Here is a 15,331-nt window from a genome sequence, read left to right on the forward strand (position 1 = left end):
CTGTTTTCATTTCATAAGGACAGACATGCTGGTGCCTAGTTGTACAAGTACACAGACCTTGTGCTTTCAAGAGTAACTAATTGTCACTCGGTGTCCCCCTGGGGACAGGGGACTTTTGAGTGGTCACTTGCAAAGAGCACAGACTGTCTTTGGTTAGTTTGTTCCTTCCGACACATGAGTCACTGTATTTTCCTTTGCAAAAAAATTGACAAAACAAAACAAAACAACCTATAAGCTGCACTTCCTTTTAATATCATATTTGCTGTCAGTGTGTTCATTATAAATCATTCTTGTGCCCTCAAATTCATCTTCCTGAGAAATAGGGAAATCCCCAGGTCACCAGAATACATGACTTGGCAGCATGTTTTGCTTTCAGATATGCTGCTGATAAAAAGGCTGAACAGGTAATGGATAACATATACTCTGCACAGGTATAAGCTTTATGTAGTTAATATGCCTTTCTGAGTTAATTCTGCTTTTGCTTGACATTTGGAAGCAGAGAGAACTGGTTAAAATATCTTCACATTTCTAGAGCACCTGCACCGGAGTTTCTGATACAATGAAAAATGCAGGTGTCAGGCTGTGCATAGCAGCTGCTTCTCCCTTGCCTGTGAACCAGCTGCTGGTGGATGCAGGGAGCTGTGAAGTGGTTTGCCTGGTGGCACCCAGCAGTCAGCAGCAGAGCCAGGGAGAGGACTGCAATCTCCAGGCACACTCATTAACAAAGCTCCCCCTCCTTCAACATGGGCTGGAGGACTCCTGGCTTCATGACATCTGCTGTCCAGAAGTGCCCACCAAAAAGGGCATTATGCATTTCTAAACAAGTGCTGGCTTATCACATCATCCCAAAACCTTGCAAACCCTGCCCTCTGAACACTGACAACACCTTGGTTAATAGATATCCCCATTTTAAAGCATAAATGAGACCAAGTGAAACTGCAAAGGTGCAAGGGACTCTCAGGGCACTTCCTAAGGCTGCTGGAAAGGTCCTGATTTCACATCCCCCATGAGCTTGGAATGTGGGGGTCGAGGCATTGGGGAAGAATAGGAGCAGCCCCCAGGGATGAAGCCCCCTTGCCCTCCTTGCATCAAGCTGTTACCAGTTCAGTGTGTGCCAGGGAAGTTTCTGGGGGATTGGTCTGTGTTTGCACAGTGAGATGAGTAGTGTCCATCACAAGCCTCTGCCTTGCCATCTGAACATGGCCTTCTATGGGGCACTGCTCCCCTGGTATTGCTCCTGCTGTTTTCAGAGGAGAGCAGACCAGGGCTCAACCACTCAAATGTTTTTCTGGTTTCTAGCTAGCTATCACATTTCTCAACTACTGACTGAAATTCAGAAGCTGAGGTCTTCTTTCCCAAGCAAAGTACAAGCTCTTCAGAGGGTAGAAGAAGAGCTTGCCAGTTATCAAGCTTTATCTCTTCTGATTTGCAAGCCAGGATTGATTTGGGTCACTGAATGTAACGCAGAAGTTCCTGTAGCACACGGGTACACTCCTCAGATCAAAGGGGCTCATGGTTACACAGCTCAGACTTGAGCTGCATCAAACTGAAAGGCTCTGTGATGGGAAAGGAGTGACATGGCAGTAAGGGGGAGAGGAGGAAGCACTCCATGCTCAGCTCCATCCCACAGACAGGTGGGCAGCACTGTGTGAACCATCACAGAGAGGATGCAGTTCCTGGCAGCCTGGGTTCTTGTAAGCCCTCTGGCTGTGAGGGCTCTGGTGAGTCAGTCTGCCTTCACCCACCTACAGGCAGCTGCTGCAGGCATCCATTTTCTGAAGCTAAAACCTCCTGGGCTAAGCCTCTGGAGAACAGATTGGCAGTTCCTGGACAAACTGCTCAGGGACACTAACAGTGGAGGGCAGGGACATCTCCCACCAGACCAGGTTGCTCACGACCCCATCCAACCTGGCCTCAAACACTTCCAGGGAGGGGGCAGCCACAGCTTCCCTGGGCAACCTGTGCCAGTGTCTCACGACATGAAAGAATTTTTCCTAATGTCTAACCTGGATCTCTCCAAGTTTTAAACCATTTCCCCCTGTCTTCTGGTAACACAACCTTGTTTTCTGGTCACAAGCTCTTTGGAAAAAGACTCCATGTTTACACAGGGTTTCTTGTACCTAGCTCTGTCCTAGCTCTGGTTAATCCTTATAAGCACCACTGTCAATAACAATGCTGACTGAGAGGGAACACAAGTTTTACTCCTTGTTTAATGTAATAAGTGCCACTAGAACTGAATTTATAATAACAAATCAGGCTGTTACTTGGCTGACAACTATCCACTTAATTCTCATTAGTTGGGAACAAGGCTGGAATAGTAATCAGTGTGTTAGGAATGCCACAACTTACCTTTGCTTATGGAAAAATGACACATCTTGCCAACTGAACATATCAACTTAAAAAGGCAACCATATTATTCACAGTGTACTGCCTAGAAATGTAACATCAGGGCTTTGATCCAAGTTGCTGAAGCACAATGATTATATTTTTTATGCAGATTTTACATCTGATGGATTATAAAATATCATGTCTAGTCACAGTCTTTTAGAACAATGTGAACACAGAGAAACAATAGCACTTTAACTAGGTCAAGATTGCTAATCAGAATGTAGCAGTCATTACTGTGTACAAAACAAATAGGCATGGAAGATCTGTGCTTCTCATCATGCAAGCTGACTATTTGTTTTCTGGAAGAGTCTTGTCTTTCTTGTCTTTCTTTTCTTTCTTTCTCTCTTTCTTTTGTGCTCTCTCTTTCTTTGTTCATTCTTTCTTTGCCCTTCCTTCCTTCCTTCCTTCCTTCCTTCCTTCCTTCCTTCCTTCCTTCCTTCCTTCCTTCCTTCCTTCCTTCCTTCCTTCCTTCCTTCCTTCCTTCCTTCCTTCCTTCCTTCCTTCCTTCCTTCCTTCCTTCCTTCCTTCCTTCCTTCCTTCCTTCCTTCCTTCCTTCCTTCCTTCCTTCCTTCCTTCCTTCCTTCCTTCCTTCCTTCCTTCCTTCCTTCCTTCCTTCCTTCCTTCCTTCCTTCCTTCCTTCCTTCCTTCCTTCCTTCCTTCCTTCCTTCCTTCCTTCCTTCCTTCCTTCCTTCCTTCCTTCCTTCCTTCCTTCCTTCCTTCCTTCCTTCCTTCCTTCCTTCCTTCCTTCCTTCCTTCCTTCCTTCCTTCCTTCCTTCCTTCCTTCCTTCCTTCCTTCCTTCCTTCCTTCCTTCCTTCCTTCCTTCCTTCCTCCCTCCCTCCCTCCCTCCCTCCCTCCCTCCCTCCCTCCCTCCCTCCCTCCCTCCCTCCCTCCCTCCCTCCCTTCCTTCCTCCCTCCCTCCCTCCCTCCCTTCCTTCCTTCCTTCCTTCCTTCCTTCCTTCCTTCCTTCCTTCCTTCCTTCCTTCCTTCCTTCCTTCCTTCCTTCCTTCCTTCCTTCCTTCCTTCCTTCCTTCCTTCCTTCCTTCCTTCCTTCCTTCCTTCCTTCCTTCCTTCCTTCCTTCCTTCCTTCCTTCCTTCCTTCCTTCCTTCCTTCCTTCCTTCCTTCCTTCCTTCCTTCCTTCCTTCCTTCCTTCCTTCCTTCCTTCTTTTCTTTCATTCTTTTCTTTCATTCTTTTCTTTCTTCCTTTATTCCTTCCATTCTTTTCTTTCATTCTTTTCTTTCTTCCTTTATTCCCTTCTTCCTTTTCAACAATGAGTAAATTAATGACCACTTTGTCTGAAATCTACAGAAATTTATGTCAACTTTTATTACCATGAAGTGTGGAACAAAGCATAATGCAACCTGAGCTTTGAGAAATGCGACTGCTTAACTGATCCTGTCCTGATGAGAAGGAAATATGAAATCCATTATAAATGTTGACAGGATGATCAGACATGTAAAAGAGGTCATCCAACACCACCCTCCACATTGTTTATCAGTTTCATAAGTCAGCTTAAAGTATTAAAAACACATACTGTCTTGCACAGGAAGCTCCTAATCCTTAAAAATGTGTCTGCTGTTGTTTGATTTGCCTTTCAGAGACCAATACCATAGGCAGATCTCACCTAAGGGAAGACTGTTGAGAGCAGTCTCTGATCCTGATTTTCTGCCTAGCATCACTTCTAAAATGGGTGTGCAAGGCTTTGTGGCTTCATTAGAGTATATATCCATGCCCACACACGGGCTTTTCTTACCTGTCTACACACCCATCTCCTATGCCTCACTCTATCAAAAGTTCATGCAATGGAGGAAGATGGCAATCACCTATCTAGCCTTGAAAAATAAAAACATACTTAGACTGTTTCACTCTTCCTGCAAATAAATGCATCACACAGGACACTTATGCCAACTATTTGGCCTTGAAATCTTCTGCTGGGTAAGTTACAGTTCACAGGAGATACAATCATCACTTATCAGTTGGAAAAAAAAAAGATCCCTTCAGCATATTACCAGTTGTGCTTCCAGCATCAGACCTTCTGAGCCATAACAAAGAGAACTGCCTTCCATCACTGTGTTGACAAGTACACTCCATGAGCAACTGGTAAAATGGCTTCTTGTTAGAAGGAAGGAGTCCTGAGCCTCTGCCAAAAACTTCAGTGGCAAAGTGATCTTTAGGCTATCCAGGCCTATGGTAAGAGAACCCCTCTAGCAAGGTTGCTGCATTCCCTTGGATGATGGCTGGGTTTGATCTGTATTGACATCTCCCAGTCTGTCCTCATCAAGCTCATTTACCCCATTAGGAAGGACATTGGGTAAAAGCAGTATTTAATAGCCATTTTCAAAACCTTGAGCTTAAATATGCTGTGCCAGGACAAGCCAAGTGTTTTGACCTTAGCAAACCAAGAGTTTGACCATTAAAAACTTGAACAGCAGCAAATTCAATCCCAGTGAGATAATAAACATTTTTTCCAATGTGGACAGAGTCCGAGGATCCAGTTCCAGAACTCAGCAACATTTAAAGAGGGGCTGGGCATTTGTTTGGAAATGGGAAGATGCTGACTTATGAAAGGTTACAATAAAATATTAAGAAGGGGATGTGAAACATTAAATATCAATGTCCAAACCAGTCTATCGTTCATCAAGACTGGCTGCAGTTGTCACTGGGAAGGGAATGAAGAGGTGAGGTGGAGGAGTGGTGGTTTTTACAGGCATAGGAAGATGATTGTGTACCTTCCTCTGATATTTCTCATTGCTATTGATGAGATGTCACAAGGGTTTAGAAAAGACACCAGTATGACCCTGTTTCACAACTCTTGTATTTCCAACATTTTAGAAGTCTGGAAGAAAACTGTAAAAATTGGAGCCATTCCACCACTACCTTAAAGTTTGATACTAATTGTACAGCCAGCTTGCAGTGTTAGCCTAAAAAACACAAACAGAATGACAGAACATGAATAAATAGTAAAAATCGATCTGAGACAATCGATGGTCATTATCAGCTTGTAGGAACCTCAAATGCCTTATTTTCTTGGACTATCACATGTTGCCATTCAGGTAATTTTGCATTTTTTGGTTTTCTTTTGACTACCATCTTGATGATATTTTATTACAAGGCTGCAAGAATCCAAACCCAGGCAAATGGCCAGAGAGAGTGAATGGAAAGGTTTGGAAACATGTAACCACCAAGGAAGGAATGGAATGCTCCAGGAGCTGGGAAAGGTCAGTGTAGATAGAGGGGACCAGGAGCTGCTCAATGTTTGAAAAAGGCACCTGCAAGCAAAAAAAAGCCCAACCCAAACAGTTTTCAGGTACTGAAAAGCTTTAAAGATCATGCTTAAAGAGAATGTGAAAAATGACAAGCAAAGTAGACAGGATGAGTGAAAGATGTTTGCAGAAGTAGATGAGTAAAAATCATGGAGACGTCTCAGAAGAAAGGAAGTTTTCTGACTTTCTTTTTCTCTCTGATTAGAAAAGAGAATATTTGACAGCACAAAGCATCTAGAAAAAGCTTAACTTTTACAAAATATTTGCTTTGGAAAAAAGACATGACATTGCAATAAGGTTCATGTGTCTCAAGAGATGTTGGTTCTGCACCAGATGCCATCATCATATGGTTTAAAATGTACAGAATCATAGAATGGCTTGGGTTGGAAGGGACCTTAAAGATCATCTGGCTCCAACCCCCCTGCATGGGCAGGGACACCTCCCACCAGACCAGGTTGTTCATGGCCCCATCCAACGTGGCACAGAACACTTCCAGGGAGGGGGCAGCCACAGCTTCCCTGGGCAACACTGAACAGACGTCACCCTGGTCACTGAATAGGTAGGAAGAAGATATTATTATAAAACCTGGTGCAGGGAATGGATAAAAGAGGGAAAGAAAATGTGAGAGCCATGCCTCAGCCTGTCTGTGGGACACAGGTTCAATGGCAGTGACCTCAGCAACCCTCAGATGGACTGAGGAGAGGCTGAAGGAGACAGGGCCAAGGCAGGACATGCAAGCCTCCCCAGTGTTGAGGTGAGGCTGCTTGCACACTGCAGCCTTTCATGTCCTTTGTCCTGCCCCTCTGAGGCCAAGTGCTGCTGCTGAGCACACACTGTGGTTTGTGGCTTGTAGCAGCAATGCCAGTGGCTGAGATGGTCAGGGAAACCCTTGCTGCAGACGTTCATGCAGACCCAGTCCCCTAGGAGCCTTGGTACTGCATGTTGTTGTGGTGACCATGAGTTTCATGGAGATCACTGATCCTGGACTCACCACTGAGTCTCATGACAGACACACATTGGATGCTAAGCAGCTGATGAAGCTGCTCCTGGTAGTTTTGGACAGGAACCCATCCCCACCAGCTGTGCATTCCATCTCCTGCAGTGATAAACCACTAAGGGTCACCACAAGGCTTTCAGGTATTTCTGGCCACAATGACAGTTTTCAGTGAATGGGACCAGAAGTGGATAAATTCAACTTGATGCTTCCCACGTGCCTTAGTTTCTGTGTGCACCAGGCAGTTGTTGAGTAAATTCACACAAATAGAAACAGCACTGAAAAATGAGCAGCTCTAGACCCCTGAAAGGAAATAGGTATTCTCAAAGTAATCTTTTCTTCCACATGAGCCTTGGGTCTGTTTCTAGAGCAAATTGTTACCCCTGGTTTTGAAAATTCAAAGTTACAAAATACTCTGGCAATGACTGAGTGGAACAGCATCTCCTTTGTCAACACATTGTGACAAGGAGACACACTACTGCAAGACTGCACGTAGGTACCCCAATCATCACGAAAAAACCAGCATTCCTTTGGCTACACAGTGAAAATGGCTCAGCCAGGGACGCTAAGGATCCCTCAACTGAAACAGAGCTTTACTGCATCTGTCCTTTATCACTTTTGTAGCCTCCACCTTGAATATACACCAGGACAGCAGAACTATTCTGCTGCTCTGTGGATGCAGATCGGGAAGTCCAGGCACCTGGAGTAGGTCCCCAGCAAGAGTCATACAGTGGATACCCTTTACAGTTGTACAGCTCCATAGCTAGGTGTCTTAATTCCATTTCTGCAGACCATTAACACAGTAGAAAAAGAGTTAATTTGTCCGTTTACCACAGAAAGAAAATAAAAGTTTCATGGCAAGGGTCTTAGCGGAGAATTCCTTACAAGTCCTTTTGATCACAAAATGATGTAGCTGTGAATGGATGTCTGGACACCATGTGGTTCAGGCCCTGCTGAATACTGAGATGCCTTCAAAGTTACATCAGGTTGCTCAGGACACTGTCCAGGCAAGTGCTGAATACCTCCAAGGGTGAAGATTTCATACTCTCTCTTTGGCCCCAAACCTGCCCCCCTTTTTTTCCTTACATATAGTTAGCAATTTGTGTTCCTTGCTTCTCATCCTCTCATTGTTCACTTTTAAGACAGATCTGGTATGTAACTGGAAAGCTTTGAATACAGAGTGAATGGAAGAAAGATATAAATTTGAATTGTCTCCTGGTTGATGATATATATGATGAGGGAGGAGATGAAAGCCACAAATGACAATGCATTTGAAAAATGTCAGCCTCTCTATGCAGATCCCTTCAGAGAAAGCAACAGACCAGTCAGTACCTTTTAAATGACATAGACAATGAAAGGGTTGACCAAGAGTTGCAAAATTACTCTTTTCCTCAATTCTGATCTGAAGTCTTTTGAGATATCCAGCTCTTTAAAAGAACTTTGCTAGACTTTGTCTCTGTATCCTTGATTATAAGGTTCCAATGAGAGCACTTCATATCTTTTTCTGGAAAAATTCTCTTCATGCATTTAGATACTGTCAAACACACTAATAACAAGCCCTGCTTAACAGCTAAATTCCAAAAGAGATGGACATTCAGCACCTCTGAAAAGCAGACATCTATTTAGGTGTCAAAATATAGATCCCAATATAGTTAGGAAATACAAGACTGGATTTAAAAAATGTTCAGTTTTGATAACTCAGTGTACAAACTTTCACCTCTACAGCACCAGTTAATGGTGATAGAAGTCATTACAGTGGAAGGGCTGCACTGTGAACTGCTGCATATGAAACTCTGGAGGTAGCAGACTGGTGGACAAATGACCACATCATTCTTGGTGCTAATTAGTTTCTTTCAGCCTTCATATGCTCCCCCTTCTTTCATAAGCCTAAGCTAAGAAGGTTTGGGTCAAATGTGCTTGGTGGGCATTCACCAACTTTCCACTCTCAGAAAGACTGACCAAAAAGTCAGGGTTATCTAAGCACTTCAGTGAAACTTCCCTTGTATATTACTTAGGCCAGACTTACTTTGGTGGATATATACTTATTCTCATTTATTGTGTGGGAATATGTATTTTATAGCCTATTAAAATATCTACAAAAATTCCAAGAGATCTCTGTTTGGAAAACCTCTTTGTTTGCACACAGGCTTCTGTCTACAGTGGTCTGTACTTAGGGGAACCTTTTGAAAGGCAGGCCATGAAGTCTTGGACATGGACCAAATCTGAGCAGTCTCCAGGGCAGTTGTTGCTCTGACAGGCACAGATGAATTAAGTCTTCAGGTCATCAGTCAGGCACCTTTCACATGCACTTTAAAAAGCAGAGGTGGCAAACTGTTTTGCCACGTTTCCAAAATGCAATTAAAATTCCAGAGACCCCATCATATATGCTGATATTCATCTGCATATGTCCTGCTCTGTCAAGCTGTACTGAACCCTGATGGAGCAGTGAGCCAAATTTCCTGTTGCTGTAAACAGATGCAGCTACACCGACCTGTATCAGTTTTTTATTAACAACCAGCCCTGAAGCCTGAAATCTGGATTATGAACGAAGTGTTTACTGGAAGTGCAGATTGCAGCAGGAACTCTTGTTGGATGTCTATTGCAACAGACTCCTCGCTTCTTTTTTAAGTGCCTCTAGTGTTGCAGGCTTTCAATAAGGGAACACAATGGAGCTGGCAGGAAAGCTACAGCTCTTCACCATCTCAGAAGGGCAAAAAAACCCAGCAGTCCTTAAGGATACAGCACTGCTAGGTAGCTGGGACAATGAATTAACAAGGGCTGACTCTTCCCTCCCTCTGTTTTCTAAGACAGTAAGTAACAAAATCTGGCAGGCTGAAAAGCCCCTGCTTGTAGGAGAGAGACAAAGAGGCAGGGCTGAAATTCATGGTGTCAGTTTAAAAAGGCAGAGTTTTGCATTTACACAATATGCCCATTCTTGTTCTCCTTGACTCATGGAAAAATATTGAACATCAGACAAGAATGTAGGAATGTGTCTGGTGTCTGATCTCCACAAGAATCTCAACGCTGTTTGCATTCACGTAAGAAATAGAGCGCGGCTGTCCTGGCTCCCTTGGTGTGTTAAGAAAATAACAGTAATGATAGCAATATCATTATAATAACAGCAGTAATATGATTTTTTCAAACTGGCTGTGTAACTAGTACAAATAAAGCATGAACCCAGGCGTTCCTAGCCCTTAATCCCAAACACAGCTCAGCAGACCTTTCTAGACCTACATGAGCATTGCAGAGACTTCTCTCCACCAACAGCATCTGAAGCCACTGTTTGTTTTCCTGGATAGCAGAGGTTAAAGCTTTTTATTGCTTTTTTGACTTTAGATGCCATAATAGTTGCAGTGCCTATATTACCATCTATGGCAGACAGTCTGCAAGTCTGCCAACTGTCAGGCAGCCCATTCATCTCCAGTTGCCTTTTGCCTACTTTCTGCAGCAGAAGAATTTTCCTTTGCTTGAGTTCATGTGCTGAAGTCCAGTTCCTGAGAATGCTTCTGCTCCTCATTTTTAAATGCAGCCTGGCTTCAAGCCTGGGGGGCATGGGAGTGTGAAGCCCTGAAGAACCTGTGCCTCCCACATGCTGTGCAGCTCAGCAGCCAGACAGCTATGGCTCCCTGGTCTGGGCAACATCATGTAACTGGCCTTATATGACTGGGACTTGATGGTTAAATTCAACATTGACTGGAGTAAGAGGCAAGCAGTGGGCCTGCACCCATGGCCTGCACCAATAGGCTACTCTAGGATCCCCCAAAACACCATCCTCCTGCTTGTCTCACAGCAAAGCTGAAGAACCTGGTATTCATCCTCTGCCTAAACCCCCCTCTTGTTTGTCCAGATCTTCTCATCCATCCAACACGTGAGGTCTATATTGTAAAGATAGTGCTACATGTCATGTTTGGCCAGCCTTGCCTCAAGTGTTTTGGGAAATCCCCTCAAGTACATATCAGCATCTTTAGGCACAGCATGACTCTAAAGCATCTGATATGGTGTTATCTTACCTTTTTTCCAAAGCCTGCTTAGAATGTAGGAGTGTGCAAAGATAGGATGGGTAGGTCCACAGATGATAAAGGCCAGATCCTGTGATCACAGCACTAATGCTGTATCATCCTTCAGCTAAACAAATCATACTCCTGTTAAGGGAGCCCTTGAAATCAGAAAAGACAACGCCAGTTCGCCCTTTTTGCTCCCTGATGCATTAGTGATCACAAAACCTGCACAGCTCCTGATCTACAGCATGAGCTAGAGACTCATGGGAGATGGAGGGAGGATGAACAGCTCTGCCAGACCTTGTGTCAGGGGTTAAACAGATCTTTTGGTTGAATGAGGCTTCTCAAATTGTTGTGTTTGTTTTAATTTGTCCTAGGTATGACCCATCTTGTGGCCTCCTTACTCAGGCTGTGAGAAGCCTCTAGAAGTTTCACTTGAAATCCTAACCCAGAAGGATCAGTCTCATAGTTCACAATCACCAAGCCCTGAGTCATGGGTTGCTCTTCCTGCCATTAGTGCTTTATGAAATTGCCTACAGAACAGAAAAGGGCACCTTGAAATAACCTCCCTCACACACCCCAGCCAGGAAGCCCAAAGCCAAAGGCATCTGCCCACCTCCTTGCTCCCCAAGGAGTCCAGGTCTGCAGCTCCTGAATTCAACAGAAAGGCTGTTGTAGACATCAGTGTGTGTTGGATCAGGCCCCAGCTACCCAAGAGAAGAGATGGGCTCTGAAGCCCATCCAGATGGTTAACAGCTTTAACACACAACCACTGGCTTATTAAATCGACAGTAAATTAAATACACACTTAAGACACTCAACTGAAAGTGCTATTGACTGTGGTAACTAAATTGAAATACCCAATTAACCACACCAGAACAGGAAATGAATATATTATAGGGCACCACTCTGCAGTGTTTGAGCTAATCAGGTGTTGTCCATAACTTCATTTGTGCTGAAAGAATCTTTCAATAGAGTTTATGATTATTTAGAGATGTATTTATATAGTACATGCATATATATATATATGTATGCCTGTGTGTGTGTGTATATATATATATGTATACACACACACACACACATACACACACACACACACACACACACACACACACACACCTATATTGTACTATTATATTTAAATCATCTGTCTGGGCTCTTAGGATGGCAGAGCCATAGTTTTAATTCCAGGTCAGCCACTATCTTCCAAGATAAACTTGCACATTACTAAAACATCTAAATCAGAAGGATTACAAATGTCCTGCTGTGGACTTTTTTTTTTCTTTATTAAGGACATGTATATGAAGGTTTCAAAGCTAATGAAAGGCCAAAGTGAATGCTTATCCAAAAATAAAGAAAAAGAAGAAAAAAGAAAAAAAAAAGACTTTTTCTCTCTGTTTAGCCTGTGTTGTCTGTGACTGTTCTGCTACCCACAGCTACCCTGAAGCAAAAGTTTCCCTTTAATTAAGGCACTTAAGCATTAGGATGCTAAGCCTCTGAACCTCTCTCCCTCTTTTTTTAATCAAGAGTGGAAACTATCTCACCTACAAAGGTAGACTTTGCCCAAATGTTGATAGATTGCAGTGATAAACATCCACTTCTTCATTGCAAGTGTCTCCTGGTGGAAGGTGCTCAGCCAAACACAGTGCCAGAGCTCCCCCAGAGCCCCAGTGGTTTCAGGGCTGCCTCAGCAGCACCACTGTACCCTGCTCATCCAGAGATGTGGATGGGCCCTGGCTCTGGTTTGTCCTTTGTTTGGAGGGAAATATGTTCCCCACAAACCAGGGAACTTCAGCCTTGTCATAGCAGCACTCAGAATGACAAAAGGCCAAATTGCATTACAGTCACTCAACCCCACTGAGTTACTTGGGTAGTGCACGAGTAGAGGCTTCATGTCCCAGCCTCAAATACAATAACCAGAGAATGTGAGTCTGAAAGCCTTAATCTTCATATCAGGATCCAACAGATCCTGATAAAACAGAGATGGGACAGGGTGGAAGATGTCTTCCAGATTTGTGGTTTTTTGAGTAAGGAACACATATCCTTTAATTTCCTCAGCAATCCCACTTGCCCTGGCATTGCCCCTGACGTCCTTCCTGGCTTGCCCTGGGATGGTGACTGGGTCCTTGTAACAGGATGCTCTGCCTCAGTGGGCCCACCTCAGTTTCTCTTTATGATTCAATTGCTCTTTGTCTCTCAGATTCACACTCCTTGTCTCAGCTTCACTGTCCTTAGCCTGGAGCTGGAGAGCTTCCACAGAAGGGGAAAGCCATAGCAGACTCTGAACTGGTAACAATCTTGGAAGTACTAACAGAAGGCCAAGTTGGTATCTGTGGTGCCAGCTGCTCTCCTGTGCTGAAAAATACAGAGCTCAGTTTGGTTTCAGCTAGGAAGATGAACACAAACAGACAGATAAATGTAAGAATTTGTATAATGAGGGAAAAGGCTTCCTTGTTTTTTCCTTTGTTTCCTTTTTGTTCTCCAACACAAGACTTTGGAGGTATGGCTCAGCAGTTAAATGACAGCAGTCAATCGTTTTGTTCTATAAAAGTCTTGTCCCATGTTTTCATTGGTAAGAATCCTGTACACTTTCCCAAGAAGGTATGCTGGACCTTCTCCCTCCAGCAGGGACACCTGCTCAATTGATTACTCCTGTCAAGGAGAAAAAGGGATCCCCAGCAGTAGCCACTGAAGGGTAAGAACCATCAAATCCCTATGTATGAATTCTTAACTTTTAGTCTTTAGGATCCTTACAAAAATTGTAGTCATTGTATTCTCGTACTGCCTATAGATATAATTCTAATCATTATTCTAGGTCTACTATAAGGCCTATCAATAAGTAATAAGATCCTTTCTTATTTACAATAAATCCTGTTTTATACATCTCATCTGCATCCTGTCCCATACAGGGGAGTCCTGGCAATCCTAATAGATTCAATATCCTGACACCAGATGGACACAGCTGGGGCAGATGGATCTTCTTGATGAAGATGGACCCTGTGGCACCACATTCAGAAGATTCAAACTGTTGTCCTTTACCCAAGCTGAGGAGTTAGGGAAGGCAGAGGTGACCCTACCACACTTTGGCAGTATTTTGAAGGGGCTATTTCTATAGGTCTTCTCTTTGCTTTGGTCACACCTCCATTTTGGCCACTTCCATATGCTTTCTGGACCAAACTGATCTCTTACTGTTCCTCTCCTCATAAGTGGAATTGCAGCCCCTGTGGCCCTCTGCCACTGTTTATGCTGGCAGAGATCAGTGGATATTGGCAGGCAAACTTGGATGGGATCACAGAGAGAGAGGGCAGGGAGAGAAGAAAGGGCACACTGTGGCCCTCAGTGCCTTAGCTTGCCTTGCAGAGAGCATTGAGTGGGAGCTCTCCTCACTGCTCAGGAGACTGTGCTGAAGGCAGGTTTTGAATTGCTTACGTGTGAAGATACCTAAGATCTTGGTGGTTATCTGTATGACTTGTTCTCTCTTGGTGGAAGATGCTCAGCTGGCCCCAGAACCTTTCTTTCTATTCATCTGACAACACTTCTGGATACATTGTGATGGCCATCCCATCTCATGAAGGTCATGTACAAAAGATGCTGCAAGAGATGCTTCAGACTTCAAAATATATGGGCAAGCTTGAGCAGCAGGGCAAAGCTGCATGGCTTTGGTTATCCCTCCTTCACCCTACTGCAGAGAGAAGCAGGACAAATGGGGCCAACTTTGACCAAGGTGGCCCACCCTTATGCCTGTGAGATGCCCAAATAAACTAATTCCCACTGAAGTCAACAGAAAACTCATATTGGGCCCCAAAGCACATCATCAGAGCCTAAAAGAAGAACCTGGCCCAGACTGCCTGGCTACAGTTCAAAACATCTCTTAGTTATAAAGAACAAATTGTAAGTCCTCATGTAATGTCCTTGGCAGAATCAGAACTTGTAAAAGAAAAGCCTGTAAACATCATTCCCACTCAGGAATTGTGCCTTGTTATTTTCTGACCCCAATGCATTTTTACATATCACAGAGCAACGCAGGTTGAATCTCACCCTGCCAGTCCCAAATAACAAATTTTAAAAGTTTTATCTCCTTTTCTTTCTCTCCCTGACTAATACAATGAAACTTCTCATTTTGCTCATGTAGATCTAAAATGATGACTTACAGCTTAGAAATTACTTCAAGTACGACAGGGAGATCACAAGCAAGAGAAGCACTTTGAGCTCTAGTTCTGCATTTACCTGCTGGGAAAGGATCAGTGAGGAGCGGGGTCCCCCAGCCCCAGACCCCTCCGCTGAGCTCAGCCCTGAGGTGTGTGTGAGGGGTTTGTTTACATGCCAGAGGACCGAAATCATCTCATGGAAATTCTGCATATGGCTTTGCTGAATTTTACTTTTGCGTTTTCCAGCTTAGTTGAAAGGAAGCACAGCTTCTCCCAACCTGAATCCTCCTCTGCTGGCAGATTATTTATTAAACAGTGATGGTAGGTTGAAGCTGTTTTCACTTAAGAACAGTTCGTTCAAAGCCTAACAGAGAAGCAGAGTTTCCATAGTTACCTGAGCAAGCCCTCAGCACAGCACAGTTCCTTTCTACAGCACAGGAGTTTGGGTCAACTTGCAGCTTGTCAGACAAAGCTTAATGATTTGCTATTTCATGCAAGTGAACTGCATTTATCAAGGCAGTCTGCAACCAGCAGACAGGC

General features: G+C 43.9%; 1 protein-coding gene and 1 long non-coding RNA gene across 3 annotated transcripts in view; one reads left to right on the forward strand and one right to left on the reverse strand.

Annotated features, from left to right (window-relative positions):
* The window catches only part of LOC139791631 (uncharacterized), a 34,643-nt gene extending 30,372 nt beyond the window's left edge, over positions 1-4,271 (forward strand). Inside the window, exon 3 of the long non-coding RNA XR_011723975.1 lies at positions 3,987-4,271. This is a non-coding gene — a long non-coding RNA (uncharacterized lncRNA). The remainder of the gene's footprint in view (positions 1-3,986) is intronic.
* MAML2 (mastermind like transcriptional coactivator 2) overlaps positions 1-15,331 on the reverse strand; it is a 216,794-nt gene that overhangs the window by 73,536 nt on the left and 127,927 nt on the right. The window lies entirely within an intron of this gene.

This window comes from Heliangelus exortis, chromosome 1 (genome assembly GCF_036169615.1).
Source record: "Heliangelus exortis chromosome 1, bHelExo1.hap1, whole genome shotgun sequence".
NCBI classification, from domain to species: Eukaryota; Metazoa; Chordata; class Aves; order Apodiformes; family Trochilidae; genus Heliangelus; species Heliangelus exortis.